Source organism: Sorex araneus, chromosome X (assembly GCF_027595985.1).
Source record: "Sorex araneus isolate mSorAra2 chromosome X, mSorAra2.pri, whole genome shotgun sequence".
NCBI classification, from domain to species: domain Eukaryota; kingdom Metazoa; phylum Chordata; class Mammalia; order Eulipotyphla; family Soricidae; genus Sorex; species Sorex araneus.
The window spans coordinates 113,961,017-113,986,185 of record NC_073313.1 but is presented as its reverse complement, the minus strand read 5'-3'; the positions used below and the strand labels follow the sequence as shown (position 1 = coordinate 113,986,185).

At 38.9% G+C, this 25,169-nt stretch overlaps 1 long non-coding RNA gene across 1 annotated transcript in view; it reads left to right on the top strand.

Moving 5' to 3' along the window:
- LOC129400019 (uncharacterized) overlaps nt 1–25,169 on the top strand; it is an 89,979-nt gene that overhangs the window by 54,246 nt on the left and 10,564 nt on the right. The window contains exons 2-3 of the long non-coding RNA XR_008627368.1: nt 21,985–22,115; nt 24,849–24,915. This is a non-coding gene — a long non-coding RNA (uncharacterized LOC129400019). The remainder of the gene's footprint in view (nt 1–21,984; nt 22,116–24,848; nt 24,916–25,169) is intronic.

The following is a 25,169-nucleotide window of genomic DNA, read 5'->3' as shown; positions in this document are numbered from 1 at the left end:
TAGATTTAGAACTGGATAGAAGCTATCTGTGAAATGTATGAAACTGTATTATTATGTTACTTTGTTTCTAAAGGCATACTGATTTTTCATTTAGAATTCCCCCTTACTCAGTGCCCTTACTATGAACCTTGCTAGTATTTGCTTGCACTCTGTTGGAAAAGGAATCTCCTCTCTATCACTTTTATTTTAAAATATATTCTTAAACCTGTAACGCGTTGGGGGAAAATATGGACACTGTTTTATTTTTGTGTAGAAATGATAAAACCAAAAAACCAAGACTATCATTAGTTTGACATTTACCTTGGAGCATGTCCATGAGAACAAAGAACGCCAGACTAATCTTTTTGACTTTTTCTCCTCCAACTTCTTATATCAAAGATCCTTTGACCCGAGTCATAGCTTTTGAATTACTTGTAGCTTGATTCATCTTGAAGCTTCACATACTCAGATAGAGATTTTGACCTGTTCCTGTCTTCCATATCTTTTCCCTCCAGTTATTTCAGCTGCTATTTACTTCATTTGTATTCCTTATCTTTCAGGCCACATTATTTGAGAGGATGAGCTATGTGTTGAATCAGACTGATTGTCATTTCTGATTTGGGAGGCAGATTCATGAAATTCAGCAGTACTGCAGTTCATTGCTTAGTATTTTTAAAGATACAGTTGATGTGATTCTCAAAGTTTTCAAAACTTTACCAGGCATGGTGGATAACTAGTGTGTTAAGTCATATTATTTCAAAGCAAATCTCCTAAGGGTTTGACAGATGCCCCCACTTCAATATTGCCTTTGCCTATACTATTTTTAAATAGTAAAAATAATGAAGTAAAGCCAGCCTGCTCACTTCAGATTGGCTTTCACACACCTTTGTAATAATGCGGTTTACAGTTACCCCAAATTCAATATTAGTCTAATGTTCTAATGTAGGAAGACACGTTACTAACGTTGGTTATTTTGAAAAGGGAATAAGCATGATCAAGTTTGGGAGATTGTCCCCCTAACAAAAACCCCAAGGTGGGGAAGGATATTTCCCTGGGAAAAATAATTTAGGACTTTCAAAACTGTCTTATTTAATTAAAGAACCATGTTTCACAAAGTCATTGATAGTTGAGTTTAGGGATTTAATATTTTAAAACTAATCCCACCACCAGTGACAAATTCCCTCCACCACTGTTGCCGTATTTTGTGTCCCTAACCCCAGAACACACACACCTCACCTTAATAGACAACTTACAAAGTTCAGGTTGTTGCAGCAGGCAGGCAAAAATGAACAGCTTAGTGTTTTTTTAGATGTCGAAGGCAACATTAGGCAAAAATAGGATAGGAAATTGTCATGACCTTACCCTATACTTCAAGAAAGCCTGCTGATTGGCTGTATAAACTATCCCTGCTCTTAATGCACCCACTGAATGTTGACGTGCTTACTAACTGTTCTTACTGTCTCTGTCAACTTAAATAATAACTCACATGTTGGAAACTGGGGTGTGGGAGCAATGTTGTCATGAATAAATGTCCAGTTTGTGAGCTCCCTCAGGGCTGCCCAGGTGACTCTGAAGCTTGAATAGTATTTGTGTTTGTCTCTTTATGTGTCTGTCTCATTATTTGCAACAGACCCACATTGGGTGGAGGTAAAAGGTGCCAATTTGATTGGTTTTAGACAGGCATGGTGCATAGAGAGGATTTTCTTTCTCTCCAAATATTTTCTCCAAGTCAATCTATGAGATGGAGTTCATACAGTCATCCTTTAAAATGAATACATGCCAGGGACAGGGTGAACATATTGCCCTTTAATTTTTGGAAGCAAGTGGGATGTGAATAGGGATTGGTAGGGATTGGCACACCTTTCCTGTGTATGTTCAAAGAATAATCATTTTAGTCATTGAAGAAACATGTTCCCTGTTACAATTATTCAATCCTGCTTTTTGTAGTGTGAAAGCAACTATAATAATACAGAGTTCAACAAGCATGGCTGAATTCCAATAAAACTATAAAAACAAAACAGCTCAAATTTGGTCTATGTGCCACAATTCCCTGACCCCTTGATTAGAATGGAGCAATTAATTAGAGCAGAGCAAGGTTACTTGGTGGAATTATTTCATCATAGCCAAAGGATTTCATTAAATTATTGGATAACTGGTCCAGGAGATAGTCCAAAGGTCTGGAATGTGTGATTTGCATGTGAAAGTTCTGACTTGATACCTCACACTGCTTGATCCCTTCTGAAAAATAGAGCAAAAGCTCTATTTTTTAACTCTATTTTGAATAGAGTTGACTACATTATCATTCTGCCATTGACTCTAGGGTATTCATTCTTTACAGTCACTTCATCTATTGCTTTGGTGCTTCAACTAATGTTATATTATGGTCAAAAGGGTAAAGACTGTAGAGATTTGAGCTACTGGAACCATTCTCAAAATTCCCTCAGAAATAGCAAGACCTGGCAATTTTTGTTTGGTTTTTGGTTTTTGGGTCACACCTAGCAGTGCTCAGGGGTTACTCCTGGCTCTGTGCTCAGAAAGCATGGCTGGTAGGTCCTGGGGGTGGACCCTGGTCCACAAATGCCCTACCGGCTACACTACAACTCTGGACCTGACCTGGCTTCCTAACTTATTGAAATACCTTTATGTCTCTATAGCAACTTTCACAAAACAATGATGTTAAGAGGACTTTGTGTTTTTGATTTTAGTTTTGATTTTTGGTTTTGGTTTTGGGGCCACATCTAGCTGTGCTCAAGCCTTGCTCCTGGCTCTGTGCTCAAGCCTTACTCCTGGCTCTGTGCTCAGGAATCACTCCTGGCAGGGTTTGATGGACAATAATAGGGTTCTGATACTTGAACCTGGGTTGACCATGTGCAAAACAAGCACCCTACCTGATGTATTATCTTTCCAGCTCTCTAAAAGGACTTTAAAAGTAGTATTTTGAAGTAAAAATGAGAGATTAATTCAATGTATCTCATTCTAGTTTTCACTTTTGTACTGGACTAACATTGTTTTGATCTTTTCAAAGCTTTTTATAGAACTCATCTAAAGAGTTCCATGAACATTCTGAGAAATCTATTTGTTTATTAGCTTCTATCATAATAACCATGTATAACCTAATTTTCCTTTTCCATTGAGGCATAGCAGGGGAATAGCTTTCAACAAGCACTTTCACATATGGTTTTTCATTTAATAAAATTTAATTCTTTTTACAGATGAATCATGGGAAGATAAAGTTACTTGCCCAAGGTCACCCAACTAGTTAAGAGTGCAGCCAAACTTCAAAAAAGCAGGTCTGCTAGACTCCAGGGGCTATTCTCTTTTCCACTACATCACAATGCCTACAGGAAGCTACTTACAGTTGTTGGCAGACTTTGCATTTTTAAAAGAGACCTAAGCTGTTTTCAAATAAATCACAGAACTGAATAGGATACTATTAGATTTTTAAATATATTTTAGGAGGATTTATTTTCAAAAGGAGATTTTTGTTTAAACAATAGTGGTTCTACAACTTGAATATTTCCAAATAAGGGTAGTTTTCAAAAATTATTTTCTTCCTTGGCAGCCTCCACACATTTCAGTTTTGTAAGTGAAGCTATATTTCACATCTTCTCTGCTAGCAAATAATTGTGTTAACATTAAGAATTTTTATTGTTGTTGGGGCCACACCTAGAGGTGCCCATAGGCCACCAGGGTCACCTCTGTTGCCTCTCCCAGAGGGCCCTAAGTCCGCAAGAGTAATAGGAGAAATATGATAGAGGGAATTCAACCCAGGGCCTGGCATACAAAAATTGTATTCTGCAACTCGAGGCACGTGAAGGGCTTCTGTTAAAATTTTTTGGAAAGGTATGGCTTGGTAATATCCTTCTCAGATTTGCAATAGCCTTCCTGATATCATAACTCCAAATTGTTTTAGAGCTATCTCATAAGAAGTTGACTGTTTTGAATTTGTGTTTTCTTTGGTTATGATTTTGTGTGGTTATGAGTATGAATTTGAAGTAAGGGTAAATATCAATGCTAAATTATAATATGCAGGTATTTAGCGCTTTTCATAAGTATGGGATAAATTCTCTTCTATCAAAAAGCATTTTAAAATGATTTTTTGACCAGGAAAGAAAAACACCATAGTGAATTATTTCATGATAAAAATGGGGCTGATGGAAATGTTAAAATTAATTATAGAACATGACTTTTATTTATTGTAATTTCTTTTGTCAAGAGAAAAATAACAAAAATAAGAAAAAAATAGCAAATTTTCACTAATAATATGCATACTTCTGAGACTTTGAAAATTTAAATAACTCACGTTGTGATCGTAGACACCCTCTTTTTAAAATAGGCATATTCATTTTGATTATTTAAATTTTGGCCTGGCAAGCTCCCCGTGGAGTATTTGATATGCCAAAAACAGTAACAACAAGTCTCACATGGAGACTTTACTGGTGCCCGCTCGAGCAAATCGATGAAAAACGAGATGACAGTGCTATTTAAATTTTGGAGGGGTTTACAATACTATTAAAATATTTCTCGTAGACATAATTCACATTCACATCCATTACCCATCTGCCTCCCGCCAAGAATCCATGCTACTTGCAGGGAGGGGGAGGCAACACCCCCAAGCTCAACTGTGTGGATCATTTTCCCTGTTATCTTGCCTTTGGTTCTTTTCTTGCTAGCTCGCTGTGTATCAAGTTGCATAATTTTGTTCTTAGAACTGCATAGTATTGCATTGTGTACATATACCACAACATTTTTATCCATTCCTTAGATGCCCTCTTTATTTAATTCATTTTATTTATTTATTTATTTATTTATTTATTTATTTATTTATTTTTTGCTTTTTGGGTCACACCCAGTGATGCTTCGGGGTTACTCCTGGCTCTGCACTCAGGAATTACCCCTGGCCTTGCTCAGGGGACCATATGGGATGCTGGGAATCGAACCCAGGTCGTCAGCGTGCAAGGCAAACGCCCTACCCGCTGTGCTATCACTCCAGCCCCCTAGATGCCCTCTTTAAATAGCTCAGCTCTCACAGAAGGATGATGTGATAGAAGAAAATAGAAGACAGGAAGCTTCCCATGGAAAGTAGATAAAGTACATAGGTTCAAAACTTGCCTTTTCCAACACACCCTTGGCCAAGCAAGTGGAAACAGAGAAAAACAAATGGGACTACCTTAAACTGAGAAGCTTCTGCACCTCAAAAGATATGGTGACCAGAATACAAAGGCAGTCTACAGAGTGGGAAAAGATATTCACCCAATACCCATCTGATAAGGGGTTGATATCAAGAATTTACAAGACACTCGTTGAACTCCACAAAAAGAAAACATTCAACCCCATCAGAAAATGGGGCAATGAAATGAACAGAAACTTTCTCAAAGAAGAAATCCGAATGGCCAAGAGAGACATGAAAAAATGCCCCTCAGTATTAATCATCAGGGAGATGCTGATAAAAACAACAATGAGATACCATCTCGCACCACAGAGACTAGCACACATCCAAAGGAACAAAAGCAACTGGTATTGGCTCGGATGTGGGGAGAAAGGGACTCTCCTTCATTGCTGTTGGTAATGCCAACTGGTTTAGCCCTTTTGGAAAACAGTATGGACGCTTCTCAAAAAATCAGAAATTGAGCTCCCATTTGATCCAGCAATACCACTTCTTGGAATATATCCCAGTATAGTAGAAATGACATCTGAACTCATATGTTCATTGCAGCACTATTTAAAATAGCCAGAATCTGGAAAAAACTCGAGTGCCTGAAAACAGATGAGTGGTTAAAGAAACTTTGGTACATCTACACAATGTAATACTATGCAGTTGTTAGAAAAGATGAAGTCATGAAATTTACAAATAGGTGGATCAACATGGAAAGTGTCATGTTAAACGAAATGAGTCAGAAAGAGAGAAATAGACATAGAAAGATTGCACTAATTTGTGGAGTATAAAGTATTAGAATGGGAGACTAACACTGAAGAACAGTAGAGATAAGTACCAGGGGGATTACTCCACAGCTTAGAAGCCATCCTCGCATGCTGGAGGAAAAGCAGCTCAGATAGAGAAGGGACCACCAAGTAAAGGGATCTAGGGGGACACGTTCGGGATGGGAGATGCAAACCAAACATGATGACCACTTAATACCTCTACTGCAAACCACAACATTCAAAAGGAGAGAGAGAGCAAAAGAGAATGCCCTGCCACAGAGGAGAGGTGGGGTGAGGGGAGGACGGGGTGGGGGCAGTGGGAGGGATGCTGGGATCACTGGGGGTGGAAAATGGACACTGATGGAAGGATGGGCACTCGACCATTGTATGACTGAAATGCAAGCACGAAAGTTTTTAAGTCTGTAACTGTACCTTACGGTGATTCACTAGTAAATTTTTTTTTTAAAAAACTTGCCTTTTCTATTGATTAAATATTTACATATAACTGTCTCTTTCAAAGATAGTCTTCAGGGGTATTCACATTAATTTGAACTTTTGCCAAAGATATATTTCACAGTGACAGATTTTTTTTCTTCCATCTAGTTCTAATTTTGGAACTTGTCAAAAATTTTCACTACTTAGAAATAGATTTGTTAAACTATTTTATAAATCCCCATTCTCTCAGTCCTGAGATTAAATGGGCACAATTAAACAGCTGTGTCCTAATCTATGTAGTAGTATTAAATGCGAGTCCCCAGAGTAAGCCTATATTATGCTTAATAAGAGAAAATTCTATTTAGGTGAAAAATTAGGTTAAAACTGTGAGTAAATGAAATATACAATCAGGAGTTTGAGGGCAGCCAATGAAGATAATTCCTGGGTTTTCAAGGTCTGACGTATTTTCAGTTTACAGGTTCTCAATAGCTATAGTAGCTCTAAAGTTGTCAGATATTAAGAAAAACTTGAGGTTTGTCCAGGCAAAGTAATTGTTATGATCACTCTGAATTCCACATCCAGCTCTTCATCTCCAGCCGTGCGGTTTTAGAAAAAAGGACAGTCTCTGCTTTCAATGGACTCAAGTTAAAAAGAAAAGCTAAAAATGTTGGTTTGAAAAGTTATACCCAGATATTAGAAAATTCAGGAAACATTTCAATTCATGGGTATAAAAAGAAAAGCAAAAAAGTCCCGAAAATTATCAAAATGATTAATAAAGCTATAATGTGATGCCCACAAAAATGTTACTAAAAACATGTTTATGGTAAAAGTTATTGGAACTGGAGGTTTTATTTATATAACGGAGCTTACATGGAAGGGGGTGTAGTTTGGAGGGGTCCCTAGGACACTGGTGGAGGGAAGAGGATACACTTATGATGGGTATGGTGTTGGAATGATGGATGCATGAAAACTAACAGTATTGTAAGTATCAGTACCTCAAAAAATGTTTTTTAAAATTTTTTTTTAAATTTTATTGAATCACAGTGAGATAGTTACAAGCTTTCATGTTTTGGGTTACAGTCTCACAATGATCAAACACCCATCCCTCCACCAGTGCACATTCCCCACCACCAATATCCCGGTTATTACCCCCCCCTTTCCCACCCTCCTCCTGCCTCCATGGCAGACAATATTCCCCATACTCTCTCTCTACTTTTGGGCATTATAGCTTCCAACACAGACACTGAGAGGTCATAATGTTTGGTCCTTTATCTACTTTCAGCATGCATCTCCCATCCCAACTGGTTCCTCCAGCCATCATTTTCTTAGGGATCCCTCCTCTATTCCATCTGCCTTCTCCCCTCCGCTCATGAAGCAGGCTTCCAGCTATGGGGCAATCCCCCTGGCCCTCGTATCTACCATCCTTGGGTGTCAGCCTCATGTGATGCTACCCTACACTCCACAAATGAGTGCAGTCACTCTGTGTCTGTCCCTCTCTTTCTGACTCATTTCACTTAGCATGATACTCTCCATGTTTTTTCATTTATAAGCAAATTTCATGACTTCATTTCTCCTAACAGCTGCATAGTGTTCCATTGTGTAGATGTACCAAAGTTTTTTTTAACCATTCATCTGTTTTAAGGCACTTGGGTTGTTTCTTTATTTTGGCTATTGTGAACAGTGCTGCAATGAATATATAGGTACAGATTTCATTTCTACTGTGCTCTTTTGCATCCTTGGGATATATTCCCAGAAGTGGTATTACAGGATCCCCAACATTTTTATCTCTACCTTCATACTAATGGGCTGGAGAGACAGCACAGCGGTAGAGCATTTGCCTTGCACATGGCTGACCCGGGTTCGGTTCCTCTACCCCTCTCAGAGAGCCTAGCAAGCTACCTAGAGTATCTCGCCCTCACGGCAGAGTCTGGCAAGCTATCCGTGGTGTATTTGATATACCAAAAACAGTAACAAGTCTCCCGATGGAGACGTTACTGGTGCCCGCTTGAGCAAATCAATAAGCAATGGGATTTCCTGTTGTCCGTTGTCTTCATTCTAATTCTACACATAATCATACTAAAATTATTTTGCAAATTAATTCTGGTTCTAATAGATATGATCATTTACCAAGAATAGAGAAAATTGTGTATATTATTTTAATTTTTTTTTGCTAGAACATGTCCTAAGGAATTTAAAATTGAGCTGTTACATGCCTACTCCAGATGGAGCCCCAGAAACACTGAACTTCTATTAACATGGCTCCGGTATGCGGGACTGGGACATCTCCAAACCACGCGGCTGCTTATGTGGCCATGCGACCTTTCCTAATATACAAAAAATATGCTCAGGGGTGGCTCCGCCACCCCCGGGTGTCAATTTTCCCAGAGGCACAGAAACCAATCTCAGAAATGCAACAGCTACTCCTGGACTCTGAACTAGGCTACGGCCCTGTGCAGCTCCAGGAGGGGAAAGGTCTCTGTCCCTTGGCCTTTTCCCCCCTGGACAGCATGGCAACTGCCACTGTTCAGAACCAATTAGACAGAGAAGTAGGAGTTTGTAGTGATGGACAGGATGCATTCGGAATCTTGCGATGGGGGAGGCAGAACCGGCCCTGCCTCCTGCCCAAATGAGACCCCGAGCGGTCACCCATGAACAGCTCCTCCGCTCCTGAACAGCCATGATCCCAGCACCACAGAAACCAATCTCGGAATGCAGCGGCTGCTGGCAGAAATACCTCTGGGCTTAATACCAGAATTCCAAATCTGGGCGGCCACTTTCGAGACCGTGCAACATCATATGATCTTTATTACCAACAATTAGAAAACATACAATCTAATGACGCCATTCTGACAGGTCTGACTGTTTCGGAAAAACTCCAAATAATGATAGTGAGTTTCCTGTCGAAAATTGAACATAATCAAAGTGAGGAAAGCGTAAAGTGAAAATCATCTGCCACACAGCAGAGGGGGAGTAGGACGCGGTTATGCTGAGGTTATTGGTGGTGGAACATGTGCACTGGTGAAGGGATGGGGTTTTGAGCATAGTATGACTGAGACTCGATCATAAAAGCCCTATAACTGTTCTCACGGTGACTCACTTGAAAAATAAAAAAAAAATCTAAAAATAAATAAATAAATAAATAAAATTGAGCTGTTAATGGCCTCTTGGGGCTCGAGAGCCAGAGAATTCCTTTTTCTAGTGGTTCCTGTGACATTTATTTTATATGTTGATTTCTCTATTCTCACTCAAGGTTTCTAAAAGGTCTTGAGATTTCTGGTTCTGCTGAAGGAAATTCATTCCATTTTAGTAGACTGGACTTCTGAAAGCAAGGTATCAGGCAGTTTTCTTTGTGGATTCCAAGATTTTTCTTTTTCTTTTTTCTTTTTGAGGGGTCCACACCCAGAGGTGCCCAGGGGTTATTCCTGGCTTTGCACTCAGTAATTTCTCTTGACAGTGCTTGGGGGACAAATATGGAGCTTGGGGGATTAAACCCAGGTGGGCCAAGTGCAAGCCAAACACCCTTCCTGCTAAACTAGCTCTCCAGCCCCCATATCAATTCCAAGTTTCTTCTTAATTCTTGTGTTAGTACAGTCTCTGACATTCTATTCAAAGTCTTGGTAAGCAACCGGCATCCAAATCATCTGCCATCAAGAGAAGAAAAATTTCTTTCTGTATTTTGCAAATAAGTTACACTGCTATGAGAAATCAAAATATTTACTGAGTTTTTCCATTTCCCTTTCTTTGACACTAAAGAAAAGAGCTAGCATTTAACTTTATTCACAAAAAGAGGTAACTACTATATTTTGATTGGTCAGTTAACTCAAAAAAATCTAGAAAACCCAAAACATTGCTTTAAAGGCAATTAAAACTTATATCCATATTCAGTTGTTCATTAGTCCTAGGCATAAAATCTCCATCTCAACAATTTTTAAAAGTTTAGTTTTTCAATTAACTCTGAAATTTCTTATTGTCATTTCTATGATAAACCTATATATCTAGTACTTTTTAAAAGTACTTTCCTGTAAATCTCTTGGACTATAGAGTATTGAACAATAGATTCACTAAATGGTAAAACACATTAAAATGAAAACAATGAACAAATCTTACTATAATGCAAATGATAATAAGGAACTTTTCTGAGAGATAAAGTAATGACCAGAATTGACTGGAACATATTAAAATTTTAGGAAGTTTCAGGTAAATTTATATAAATATTACCATCCATATATATTAAGAAGATTAATAATTTTGTTTGTTTGTTTTGGGGGCCACATCTAGCAATTTACTCCTGACTCTGCACTCAGTTATTACTCCTGGTCGTGCTCAGAGGACCATGTTGGATGTCAGGGATCGAACCTGGGACAGTCTCATGCAAGGCAAACACCCTACACACTGTTCTGGGCTCTGACCCTGAGAAGGTTAATGATTCTTATGTAACGTGTCACAAAGTTTTAGCATACCAACTATGCCAATTTCATATGACTTCTCTTTCCATAAGGAGAGGAATTATTAAGAAAGTGTCTTAGGAATTTTTCTAAGGGTTCTTATATTTAATTTTCTTTTATCCATAGATTATATTACTCCCTTATCATTTTTCCCTATTCTTTATAAATGTTCATTTGTATTAAATATTAAGGAATTGTGATTTAAATAGTTATTCATAGTTGAGTTTCATAAACATAATTTTCTATCATCAGTGTTGTATTCTCTCCACCAATGTCCTCAGGTTTCCTTCCACCCCGCAGCCTGCACAGGATAATTTCTTTTTGTTGTTTTTTGGGCAAAACCTCATGATGCTCAGGACTTAACTCTTGGAGCTCAGGGATTACTTCTATTGGGGCAAGAGGGACCATATAAGGTGCCAGATATTGAACTCAGATTTGCCATTGTAATTCAAATACCCTATGAGCTATACAATTGCTCCAACCCTCACAGATGAAATTTAAAGTTTGGTAGCAGTTTGAATCTCATGCTTGCAATATTGTATGCTCCATAGTTTATATATATAGGGCTGGAGTGATAGCGCAGCAGGTAGGGCGTTCACCTTGCATGTGGCCGACCCGGGTTCGATTCCTCCGCCCCTCTCGGAGAGCCTGACAAGCTACCTAGAATATCTCACCTGCATGTCAGAGCCTGACAAGCTACCTGTGGCCTCTTTGTTATGCCAAAAAAAGTAGCAACAAGTCTCACAATGGAGACATTACTGGTGCCTGCTTGAGCAAATCAATAAGCAATGGGATGACAGTGACAGATATATATATATATACATATATATATATATGTACACACACACACACACACACCCACACACACATATATATACATCGCAAATGTGCCTGTAAATACCTATATCACAGTTCTACACCGCTAATGCGCCTGAGGACCCTGACCCCATATCCTCATTATCTCCAGTTCTTCTTATAAATTTTATTTGAGGAAGTTTTTTAAAATTTATTTTTACTGAGGTAGCATTTATGTTTTAGAGTGTACATGTTTCTATCTTTTAGGGCAATAGTGTTACCATACCACACCCATCAGCCATGTGCCAATCCTTTCAGCATAATCCCTTCCTCTTTGATGAGCTCAATTCAGTGGTCAAAGAATAAGGGTTTATTTTCACTATACATTGTTTATTACCTTGCTTTGTTTCTTTCTATTACATATATGAGTGAGGGTATCTATTACTTTAATGAGCATTTTTGTTTGTGTCTGTTGTTAATCTGGATGTCTTCTTTGATGTTGTCTAGTTCCAGAACTTTAACCGATTCTTTTATGGGGTTGTTATTTTATTGTTGCTGTTATTGTTCTGTTGAGTTTTGTGGTTTATGCACCTTGGATATTAGCCCCTTATCAAATGTATGCTGTTTATTTTCTCCCATTCAGTAGATGTGTTTTTGTTTAGTGATAGCTTCTTTTCACAGTGCATTTACATTTGGTATGATCCCACTTGTTAATTTTTGCTTTTGTTTCCCTTTTCCTTAGAATATATTGGATCCCCAGAGATACTACTGAGGCTAATTTTATGAAAGTATTTTGCCTATTTTCTTCTATGTATTTTATGATTTAGTCCAGCTGTCATCTCTGAATCGCATTATGTGTCTGGCCCATCTGATATTCGACGCCTTGGCAAATGAGACAGCATCCCTGATTCCTGACCATCGACGGAGGTCGGAACACCGTATTTCTTCTCTCACTTGAGTGAAACGTGATACTTCTAGCATAGCTCTTTCAATTCCTCTTTGGGATACCCGAATAGTGTTCTCATCCTGTTTTCGTAGGGCCCAGGTCTACTAGAGCTGCTACCGATTGGATTGCATGGGACATCAAAAGACCACGTGGCCACCCACCAAGGAGATGGTCAGACTTCTTTGTCAAAACCCTGAATGAACGATTTAAGGCTCTTCCTGTTCCTGGAGCGAGCAGATATCATTGTGCTACACTAGCACATGACAGGGACAAATGGAAGTGTTACTGGCGCCCGCTCGAGCAAATCGAGGATCAACGAGATGACAAGTGATACAAGTGATTTTATGATTTAGGGTTTAACATTTAAGTCTTCTGTTTTGAGTAAATATTTGAGGATGGCGTGAGATAGTGGTCCAATTTTATTTTTTCCCTTTTACTATCAGTTTTCTCAACACCATTTATTGAAGAGAATTTCACTCTTCCATTTTATGCTGTTAACTCTTTTGCATTCAACTTATTCTCAATAGAACGAGGATGTATTTATGGGAGCTCAATTTTATTCTATTGTTCCATGTTGTGGCTTTTAGTCCCACACCACATTGTGTAGATTGCTATAACCTTAAAAAAATTTTATTAGAGAATCACTGTGATGTACAGTTACAAACTTATGAACTTTTGTGTTTGCATTTCAATCATAGAGTGATTGTTTACCCATCCCTCCACCAGTGCCCATTCACCTTCACCAATGATCCCAGTATCCCTCTCGACATCCCCACCCCATGCCCCACCACCCCACCCTGCCTCTGCGGCAGGGCATTCCCTTTTGTTCTCTCTCCTTTTGGGTGTTGTAGTTTGCAATAGAGGTATTGAGTGGCCTTCATGTTCGGCCTATAGTCTACTTTTAGTTCGCATCTTCCAACCCGAATGGGTCCTCCCAACATCCTCTACTTGGTGTTCCCTTCTCTATCTCAGCTGCCTTTCCCCCCAGCATGTGAGGCCAGTTTCCAAGCTGTGGGGCAGACCTCCTGATACTTATCTCTACAACTCTTGGGTGTTAGTCTCCCACTCTGTTATTTTATATTCCACAGATTAGTGCAATCTTTCTATGTCTGTCTCTTACTTTCTGACTCATTTCACTTAACATGATACTTTCCATGTTGATCCACTTATATGCAAATTTCATGACTTTATCTTTTCTAACAGCTAAATAGTATTCCATTGTGTAGATGTACCAAAGTTTCTTTAACCAGTCATCTGTTTTTGGGCACTCTGTTTTTTTTCCAGATTTTGGCTATTGTAAACAGTGCTGCAATGAACATAGAAATGCAGATGTTATTTCTAATATACCTTTTGGCTTCTCCAGGATATATTCCCAGGACTGGTGTTACTGGGTCAAATGGGAACTCAATTTCTAATTTTTTGAGAACCGTCCATATTGTTTTCCAAAAGGGCTGAACCAGTCGGCATTCCCACCAGCAGTGAAGGAGAGTGCCTTTCTCCCCACATCCATGCCAACACCAGTTGCTTTTGTTCTTTTGGATGTGGGCCAGTCTCTGTGGTGTGAAATGATATCTCATTGTTGTTTTAATCTGCATCTCCCTGATGATTAGTGACGTAGAGCATTTTCTCGTGTGTCTTCTAGCCATTCAAATTTCTTCTTTGAGAAAATTTCTGTTCATTTCCATCCCCAGTTTTTTGATGGGGTTGGGAGTTTTCTTCTTGAAGACTTCAACTAGTGTCTTGTATAACCTTGATATGAACCCCTTATCAGATGGGTGTTGGGTGAATATCCTTTCCCATTCTGTAGACTGTCTTTGTATTTTGGTCACTGTTTCTTTTGAGGTGCAGAAGCTTCTTAATTTGAGGTAGTCTCATTTGTTTATCTCTGTTTTCAATTGCTTGGCCAGTGGTGTGTCATCTTTGAAAATACCTTGAGTTTCAATGTCGTGGAGGGTTTTGCCAATCTTGTCTTCCATGTACCTTATGGATTCTGGTCTGATGTTGAGATTTTTTTTTTTTTGCTTTTTGGGTCACACCCGGTGATGCACAGGGGTCACTCCTGGCTCATGCACTCAGGAATCACCCCTGGCGGTGCTCAGGGGACCATATGGGATGCTGGGATTCGAACCCGGGTCGGCCTCGTGCAAGGCAAACGCCCTACCCGCTGTGCTATCACTCCAGCCCCTGATGTTGAGATCTTTAATCCACTTTGACCTGACTTTTTTACATGGTGTTAAGTAGAGATCTAAGCCCATTTTTTGCATATTGCTATCCAGTTTTGCCAGCACCAGTTGTTGAAGAGGCTTTCCTTGCTCCAATTCACATTTTTAAATTTTTTGCTCCCTTATCAAAGATTAGATGATCATATATTTGAGGGTGTGTGTCAGGATATTCAACCCTGTGTCATTGTTCTGTGGCTCTGCCTTTGTTCCAGTACCATGTTGTTTTAATTATTACCGCTTTGTAGTAGAGATTGAGGTTGGGGAGGGTGATTCCTCCCATATTCTTTTTCCTAAGATTTGCTACCAAAAGACTTCTTTGAGGCATGTAGTGAGGTGATCATATGGGTTTTGTGTTTTTTATGTCAATTTTCTGTATCACATTGATGGCATAATTTGATATCTCTTTATATCCCTGGAATAAATTGCACTTTGTCATACTGTGTGAAATTTTTAATGCATTGTTGGATTCAGTTTGCTATTATTTTGTTAGGGATGTTTGCATGGAGATACACCATGGATACTGAACTGCAGGTTTTGTGTGTGTGTGTGTTTGTGTGGTGATGTTTCTCCTGCTTTTGTTATCAGGTTAATGGTGTCATAAAAATATTTGGAAGAATTTTGTTTTAAGTATTTTAAGAGTTTGAGCTGGTTAGCTATTAAGTCTCCTTTGAAGTTATATATAAAGGAGTTTCTTTCGGGGAAACCATTTGATTACTGATTCAATTTCCCTGCTTCTAATTGGTCTGTTTGAATTTTCTATTTCTTCCCAATTCAGTCCTTGGGAGTATATGGTGCAAAAAATTTTTCATTTTGGGGCTGGAGTGACAGCACACGGTTAGGGCTTTTGCCTTGCACGCGGCTGACCCATGTTTGATTCCCAGCATCCCATATGGTCCCCTGAGCACCGCCAGGAGTAATTCCTGAGTGCAGAGCCAGGAGTAACCCCTGTGCATTGCTGGGTGTAACTCAAAAAACAAAAAAAGATTTTTTTCATTTATTCTAAGTTCTCCAACTTAATAAATATCGTTCATTGTAGCCTCCTATAATCCTTTGCAGTGCTTAGATTTCTGTTGTAATATTGTCCCTTCATTTCTGATTCTATTTATTGTAACTTTTATTATTATTTTTATTAATTTATTTATTTTTCTTTTTCGGTCACACCTGGCGATGCACAGGGGTTAATCCTGTCTCTGCACTCAGGAATCACCCCTGCTCAGGGGCCATATGTGATTCTGGGATTCGAACCCGTGTTGGCTGCGTGCAAGGCTTACCCGCTGTGCTATTGCTCCATCCCCTATTTATTGTAACTTTAAAAATTTTTATTCTTCATGAGCCAATCTTGTTGAATCTTTTGAGAGCCTGTTCTTAATTTAAGAACTTTTAAATTATTTTTTAACTTCTATTTCATTTTTGGCAAAATTTCTATTATTTTATTCCATCAAATGGCTTAGGGTTCACTGGTTCTTTTTCTACTTCCTTAAGATGAGAGTCTAGATTGTTTAAACTGATGCTTGTTTTCTTTTTTTTAAGTATTTTAAATTTTATTGAATCACTGTGAGATAGTTACAAGCTTTCATGTTTGGGTTACTATCTCACAATGATCAAACACCCATCCCTCCACCAATGCACATTCCCCACTATCAATATCCCAGGTATACCCTCTCTTTCCTACCCTCCCCCTGCCTCTATGGAAAACAATATTCCCCATGCTCTCTACTTTTGGGCATTATTGCTTGCAACACAGACACTGAGAGGTCATCATGTTCGGTCCATTATCTACTTTCGTCATGTGATGCTTGTTTTCTAATATAAGCCCATATACTATGAACTTTTCTTTTAGTACTGCTTTTATTATGATTTTATTATGATGTTTTCATTCTAGCTTGTTAACAAAACTTAGAAATATACATTTTTACTTTCTTGTTGATCTAATAGTTATTTAATAATATGTCCATATGTCTTTTCCAACTTGCTTTCTATGGATTATTTGAAAATATAGTTGATATTTCAACTTTCATAACTTTATTGAGACTTGTTTAATTTCTCAACATGTGCTTTATCCTCAACATTGTTCTATATGTGGGCCAATGGGATTGTTCAATAGCACATGCTCTGCATGAAGTAAGCTGAGTTCGATCCCTGGTACCATATGAAACCCTAAACATCACAGGAAGTGCTTCCCAAGAACTAAGCTGGGAGTAGCCCTTGAGATTACTGGGTGTAGCCACAAACAGAACAAAAATATTCTATGTGCACAGGAGAAGAATGTATGTTTGGTGTTTGTAGGGAACGGGTGTTGGGAGGATGCCTTTAATAGTCTATTTAGTTAAACATCACATTTCATATTCCTTTTTCTTTACATTCCATCAACATCAAATATCATTTTGAAAGTTACAACTGGTTGGGTTTTATTTCATGATTAATTCAGTCTATGGATTTCAATACACAATTTCAAGCTACTGAAATTTGGCAACATAATTAATGTAATAGAATTTATTTTCACTTTTCTTTATCAGGGCTACTTAAACTTTCCACTTCCAATCCCTTTGCTTGAGAAACTTTTCGAGTGACTCCAGATATATAGGTATACACAATAGGTATAAAAATAGGTAATAAAATGAAATATTTAACAAATCATTAAAATTTATGTTAAAACAAGTTTTTAAAATTACATTGCCCCCATATGGGATCACAACCCACAGTTTAAGAGAACAGTTTCTACATGTATTCTGGTTATTATTGCTGTTTGCCTCTGTTTCTTTTCTCTTCTCATCTCAGACTCTCCCCTTATACTTTTCTATCTACCTTTTTTAGTAAGCAGTTTCTATTTTCTACTTTTTTTGTTTATCCTAAATATATTTCTTTTGTTTTTGTACACCTTGGCTTGGATAAATATAAAAAAAAGAAACCTCTTAAGTCCAGTCAGGTTGAGAATTACTTTTGAGATACAGTGCAAGAACATAATAAATCAGGATTATTTTCCATTTACACAATGACAGCATACACACACTTAGATGGAGGGAAGTAAAGGGAAGACTATATTTAAAAAAATAGTAATATCCTCAACTATTTTCTGGTCATATTGCCCACTAGAACTAGTAAATTAGTTTTCTGTGAAGTAACTTGGTACTCAATAAACTTTGACTCAAACTACAGAAATATCTGTGATATAGTGCTTTTGTAAAAATCAATGTAATGTTATAAAACCACGTACTTAAAAAGCTCCATAATGAAAGATGATGTCATGGTGTTTTTTTTCTGAAGAAAGGATTATGTAGGCAATAGTTTTAACTTTTCTTGCTCATCATAGGAAAACTTCTTTCCTCCTCCATCCACTCCTTGTACACCTGCTGTTTTCTATGCTCTCACCTGACAGTTCTGTGGTTCCAGAAAAGGACCTGTTGTGAGCAAGCTGTTTTGTTGAGATCTGTAGTAAGCTCTGTGAACAAGAAATATAGAACCAACCACTTTAAAATTGATTTTGTGTTTTCTTTTTCTCTGGGGGAATAGGGTCACATCCAGTGATGCTCAGAACTACTTCAGTAGAGGTACTCTGAACTCCTTTCCACATATGCACATGTAGTTCTGGGGGTTGAACACGGAGCTCGAGCAGGAAAAATATACTCTCCAGTGCTTTGAGCCATCTCCCTGGCTCCTGAGTGTTTCAATTATCATTGATTCTGATTACGGAGCAGTTGATTGGACTATACCAAAGTAAATAATTTTCAACCTCAATACCAATAAGATGGTTAGACATGTGGGACTTGGGAAAAGAGAAAGCTCTGAAATTGAAGCTTGAAGAGATTAAAGGGATTGTCAAAATTAGCACAGCAAATTTGTGAATGGAAGAATATTATTAAAAGTCACCTCTTAGGTGCAGTTGCTATGACATTCAATTATACTGCAAAACACTCAACAACTGTTTGCTGACCATTACTGAAACAGAAGCACTGGTATTGATAATACACCATTTGTACGACAATTATCAGCATGGGCTTTAGAATCTGACTGAATTGCTAAGTTTGCTTCATCCCTTATAAACTATGGAAACTTTGCCTTCATACTTTCCTTTCTTGCATCTCAGCTTTTAGGTTTCTTACCTGTGATATGGGCATAACGAAATTGTAATGATTTAATTTTTGTAAAGTGCATAGTAGAGTGATTGGCCCATATGTATTATGTATTAGTTTTCTTGGATTACTGGGCCAAATGCTAACACACATGTGTGTATGTGCATACTCATGTGTGCAAGTTTCCCTACACCAACAAATAATTCTTGTATACCTATAGGCTATCCTAGAATTTAACCCAACTCGTGCTGTCTACTTGTTTTTGTTTTCATTTTTGTTTAATTTTTAAATGAAACACTGTGAAATAGAATTACAGACTTACACACTTTTGTGATTACATTCCAGTTATACAATGGTCGAGTACCCATCCCTCCACCGGTGCCTATCCTCCACCACCAATATTCCCAGTATCCCTCCTGACACCCCCTCCATCCCCCCACCTCTGTGACAGGCACATTCCGTTTTACTCTCTCTCTCCTTTGGGGTGTTATGGATTCAATACACGTAGTAGGTGGCCATCATGTTCGGTCTATAGTCTACTTTCAGCATGCATCTCCCATCCTTGGAGGCCTCAGAGAGGCCTCAGCGAGGCCTCCAAGCATCCTTCACTTGGTGGTCCCTTCTCTATCTACTTGCAGTAAGTACTAAATTCCACATGTAAAGGGGCAGTCCTTAAGACAGCCCTCTACATGAAAGCCAGAAGTATGTTATTTCCTGTATTTCTGACCTACTAGGTATAAATCATAGTTGCCCTCTACTCCCTTTCCGTAAGTTTGATTAATTTGCTAGATCACCTCAAAAATTTCAGAAAACCCATTTGTTCACTAGAGTACCATTTTAGTACAAAAGATATTAAAGGATACAAACCAACAGCCAGATCAAAACATGTATAGGGCAAAGTAAGGTAGAAGGTCAGGGAGCATCCATAATCTTTCTAGTATTGCTGTTCTTCCAGAACCTCTATGGTTTCACCCACCAGAAACTCTCAGAACCCGTTGAACTCACTCCTTTAGTTTTTTTGTGGAAACTTTGTTACATAATTATGGTAGATTAAGTCATTGACCATTGTCTACTGAATCTCTTGATACTCTCTTCCCTTCCTAGATGGGTGTATGTTGGGGGTTTGATCAAAATTGTCAACCCTGTAGTCACATGGTGGACTCAATTGAAAACTAAACTCCATAGATAGGTTCTAAAAACTATTATCTCACTTAATCTCTTAAAACATATAGAAATATGTATACAATTTTGATCTTCATAAGCAGTGAAGGAGGTCTGGAAGACTTCTGCCTGAATTACTAAAAGTTTTCTCAATAAAACAATATATAGGGGAGGCAGTATGCTTCATATTTCCCACTTCGGAATTCCCCATTACCCTTCTTGAGATCTTGGGGCATATAATTCCTATCTTTTACTTTATGATAATATGCCCCTCTTTTCTCCTCTTATAAATAATCCTATCCAAACTATTATTATTGGAATTCTTTTTACAACAGGTTTATATTTTCATATTATGTAAAAAAATAGTGAAATAAACAAGAAAATTAAGTTAGTTCTGTAAAAGACTGTGGTCTTTAAAATTCCAAATATCTAGTTTTGAGATAGGAACTTTAGCTTTTGTGGGAGTCAGGGTGTAGCATTTGAGAGGTATAGAATAGTATGAATCGTTGCTTTCTGAATTAGAAAGTACAGTTGAATCGTTGATTTGATCTAGTATAAACATATCGGTAAGAAAAGGATTCAGAGATACTAGCACAGTAGAAAGGGAGGTAGCAGACTAGAAGATGCGTTAGAAAAGGTAACTCCAATTTTGAACACCAATAAATCAAGCCTCAGAAAATTATAGTCAGATCCTTTGGCTTGCTCTTGTATCTCGTCTGAATATTTGTTTAAGCTCTTGATTGTCAAAAAAGCTCCTATTGTGGTTGTACAAGCTGTTTATAGCCTCTCACAGGCTATTTTTCTTCCCAGGAAGATAGTGACAGATGACATATTGGAGTACAACGCATATGGTCCCTGTTCTTTTTCTGCAACAAAAGCCCTGTGATTACTCCTCAGAAACAACTGCAATCTCAATGCACATGGCATAGAACAGGCGCATTACACAGGGAAGAACATGGTTCCAAATTTTTTTCTACTCTTCTGGTTTAAATATGATTAAGATGCTAAAGAATGCAAGACAACATTTTATGCATAAAAGCTACTGTTGGGTAGTTCTGGAAAAAACGTTTCAGCTAAAAACTCTGAAACCTTAGAAATTCTGCCAAACCAGCTTTCCCCCTCTTTGGTAAGGCAACAGAGTAAAAGAAACAGCTTCTCCTTCCAAGACTGCATATTCTCCTTTTGGCAGCTCTATTTCCACTTTTGATTTATATGGTTTGTTTAATTAAACATACAAGATTTTTTTTTTCTTTTCAAATTCTTTCCCACATTCTCATTCCCAGTAACTGGGCCTCAAGGATTTCTCCATCTGCTTCTTCTAATCTCCCAGACAAATCTCTAAGAGACTCATCTAACTTCTTCTTTTCCCCTTCTTAATACTTAATGTGGGCTGGAGTGATAGCACACCGGGTAAGGCATTTGCCTTGCACACGGCCGACCTGGGTTTGATTCCTCTGCCCCTCTCGGAGAGCCTGGCAAGCTACTGAGAGTATCATGCCTGCATGGCAGAGCCTGGCAAGCTACCCGTGGTGTATTCAATATGTCAAAAACAGTAACAACAAGTCTCACAATGGAGACGTTACTGGTGCCCACTCCGGCAAATTGATGGGCAAGGGGATGACAGTGATACAGTGATACAATGAATGCTTAATGCAAGAATGAGAAAGTCTGCTGGTTTTAGTGGCTGTTTTTTTCTCTAACCACCTCAGAATCCTATACAAAAATCTATTCATATACATACTTGGGGAGGCATTAAGGATATGGGCAATGAAGTATAAACTGATGTCTCATACTGCATGTATTTGTTTTATTTAGGGGTTGCATCTCATGCTTCGCATGCTTATGCCTTGGGCCCAAGTTCTATTTCCAGATGCATGGTCCTCCAGCACTGCCTGGGGGATCCTGGGCCTCATATCTGTACATATATTTTAGATATTTTTTCAGAGGACTGTGTAGCTCAGATTTGCTTTGTCTTTAGATTCTACAATAGCAATATTATTGTACCTCAGGTGAAGTGCGGAGAAATGTGGAGGAGAAGTGTGGAGGAGAAAGCAATGGTGATGCTTCTCTTTCCCTTCTGCACGTGGAACTTGGAAGTCGGCCTGAGCCCCTTGAGATGGTGACTGTGGGCTGAACTCAGGTATGTGAATTGACTGCAGAAGCACAGTCACTGAGCGCAAGGAATGCCTTGTGCCTCCCTGACCTGGGAACGGCCCAGGTCTTGCGTCTCTAGCCTGGCACCTTGATGCATTAATGGTAGTTAACAAGTTAACTAGTAAATGATTGTACATGACTGACCATAAAGGAGGAAATGTGCTATGTGATTTATTGTAATAGGATAATTGCCTTTATTATTAGTAGGAAATTGTTTTTCTGATCATGGCAAGTATATAACCACTGATGATTTGGAATAAAGACACTGCGTGCTGGACGTGTAGTCATCTGTCCCTTCCTGAGTGCACTGCATTGTCCCAGGTCCCGTGTCCTCTTCAGACACGACACTTGAGAAACCTGATGTGTTTTTGGGAATAATACAGAAGTGTTGGCGGAGTCACTAGCATGGAACATCACTACAGTTGTTGCCCACTTGTGGTCACACACTCAACCCTCTTAGCATGTAGACCCACCGTGACCATTATCTATAAGAAAGGATTCTCTACCAATGGGCAACCTTCACCATCTGGAACATGAACTAGCTCGGGTGCAAAGCTGTGTTACACTAGACAGAGGGTTGTTGCATTTTGCACCTGTGATGAGAGGTGCAATGCCAAGAGCTTCTACTGCTAGAGGACTCTGAGGACTCCAAGTTGTCTGGCCAGTCATCTGCGAGATTCTGGACCAGGGCCTGGATGTGGGAGGGGAGGGGGCCTGAGGAAAAACTGAGACTCCCTCATCAATGGTAACACCCTACACTTCAGCGGACAGAACTGTGGCAGCCGTTCCCAGCCAAAGATCCAGACACTTCCACTCCCCACTGTCTGAGTAGACGCTATTTTTGGCACAGGAAGCCTGCATCCTTCCACAGCATTCATCTTTTGAAGTGCTCTGGCTTCTTGGACCTGGTGGATAATGACAGCCTGAATCTTGGATGTGCCCACAAGATGAGATTTCTCACCATTGTGGCTATGGAAGTTGGAGTCTAACTGATGGCAGAGGTTGACACAGGCTGCCTGTTCCTCTGGGACTTCAGATTCTGACTGTGTGACATCCTCAACTCTCAACTCTGTCCTATTCTTTTTTTTTTCTTTTTGGGTCACACCCAGAGATGCACAGGGGTTATTCCTGGCTCTGCACTCAGGAATTACCAGTGCTCAGGGGACCATATGGTATATGGGATGCTGGGAATTGAACCCGGGTCGGCAAACACCCTACCCGCTGTGCTATAGCTCCAGCCCCTGTCCTATTCTTTTCATTGAAATCAACCATGAAATTGCCTTTTTTATTTCATGAGGGAGCTTTGCATTAAAGACTGAATGAATGCTAAGTGAAATGAATCAGAAAGAAAGGGACAGACATAGAAGGACTACACTCATTTGTGGAGTTTAAAATAACATCACATGAGACTGACGCCCAAGGACAGTAGACACAAGGGCCAGGAAGATTGCTCCATAGTTGGAAGCCTGCCTCATGAGCGGGGGGAGAAGGCAGCTGGAATAGAGACGGAATCACTAAGTCAATGATGGTTGGAAGAATCATTCGGGATGGGAGATGTGTGCTGAAAGTAGATAAAGGACCCAATGTGATGGCCTCTCAGTATCTGTATTGCAAACCCTAATGCCCAAAAGTAGAGAGAGAGAGTATGGGGGAAATTGTCTGCCAGAGAGGCAGGGGGAGGGTGAGAAAAGAGGGTATACTGGGAAGATTGGTGGTGGGAAATGTGCACTGGTGGAGGGATGGGTGTTTTAACATTGTATGAAGCTCAAACATGAAAGCTTGTAACTGTATCTCATGGTGATTCAATAAAAAATAAAAATAAATTAAAAAGATTGAAATTGAGGTGGGTACAGTGGTGATGGATGTGGTATTGGCGTTATGTGCATGGGAAACCATCATTACATATTGAAAATAAAATAAAAATAAATCAATAAAAAAGTTTTAAAAATACATTTTGAATAAAGTAAAAGTTGCCCTTCAGTGGGCACCAGTAACTTCTCCATTGTGAGACTTGTTAGTGTTTTTTGGCATATCGACTATGCCACGGGTAGTTTGCCTGGCTCTGCTGTGCGGGCGGGATACTCTCGGTAGCTTGCCGAGCTCTCCGAGAGGGACAGAGGAGTCAAACCCAGGTTGGCGGCATGCAAGGCAAATGCCCTACCCGCTGTGCTTTTTGCTCCAGTCCAAAAAAAAATTAATAAAATGGCAGAAACAATAATAGTAGTTTTATTTAGAAACTGGAGCCATTGTAGTTTGAAAACAAGGTTATATGCCCAAGGTCACAGGTATAACTGGTCTAGCATGATCATTGAAGGGATTTGAGAGAATACAAAGTTTAAGGCATTTGCACTGCATGCGACTGAATCCAGGACAATGATTCAAATTCCAGCACCACATGTGATCTCCTGAGTACTGCCAGGTGTGGCCCCTAAGCACCACCAAATTTGCCACCCCCAAAATTTAAACTAGATTAGTCATTCCAAAAGACATTTTATCACCACACTACTTCTAACCTTGACTCTACCATTCGTATTGATCAACTTATTTCATGTTTTCTATTTTGTGTTTTTAAGGCATGTCTGTAATATGAAATAATTATTCTTCTTTTTACCAAAGATAAGCGTTGTACTTTTATGTTTTGGGAAAGAACAACTCTATGGCTGTTTTCGTGGATTGTCGAAAAAATGTGCTTCTGAGACCAATATGCAATAATTTTCAGGTACTGGGGGAAGTCAAGTAATAAAACTGTACCTTAGACTACTGTGTGGTTCCTGCTGTCTGACTTGGTAAGTTACATGCTCTGCTGTCCTTGTGTTTTCGTAACCATGTCTCTTTTTACTACAGGTTCATTTCTGACATTCTGGATCAATTATCATTTTCACAGGTTTGGACAAATGGAAAATGATGCATTGGCACGAATTTCAGTTCCCCTTAAATCACTGAACAATATGTGATCACTATTAGATTCTTGGTTCTCTTTTTCTCCCTGAGGACATATGTATTCAACAAAATAATTCACCTAAGATAATGATTCTTATTC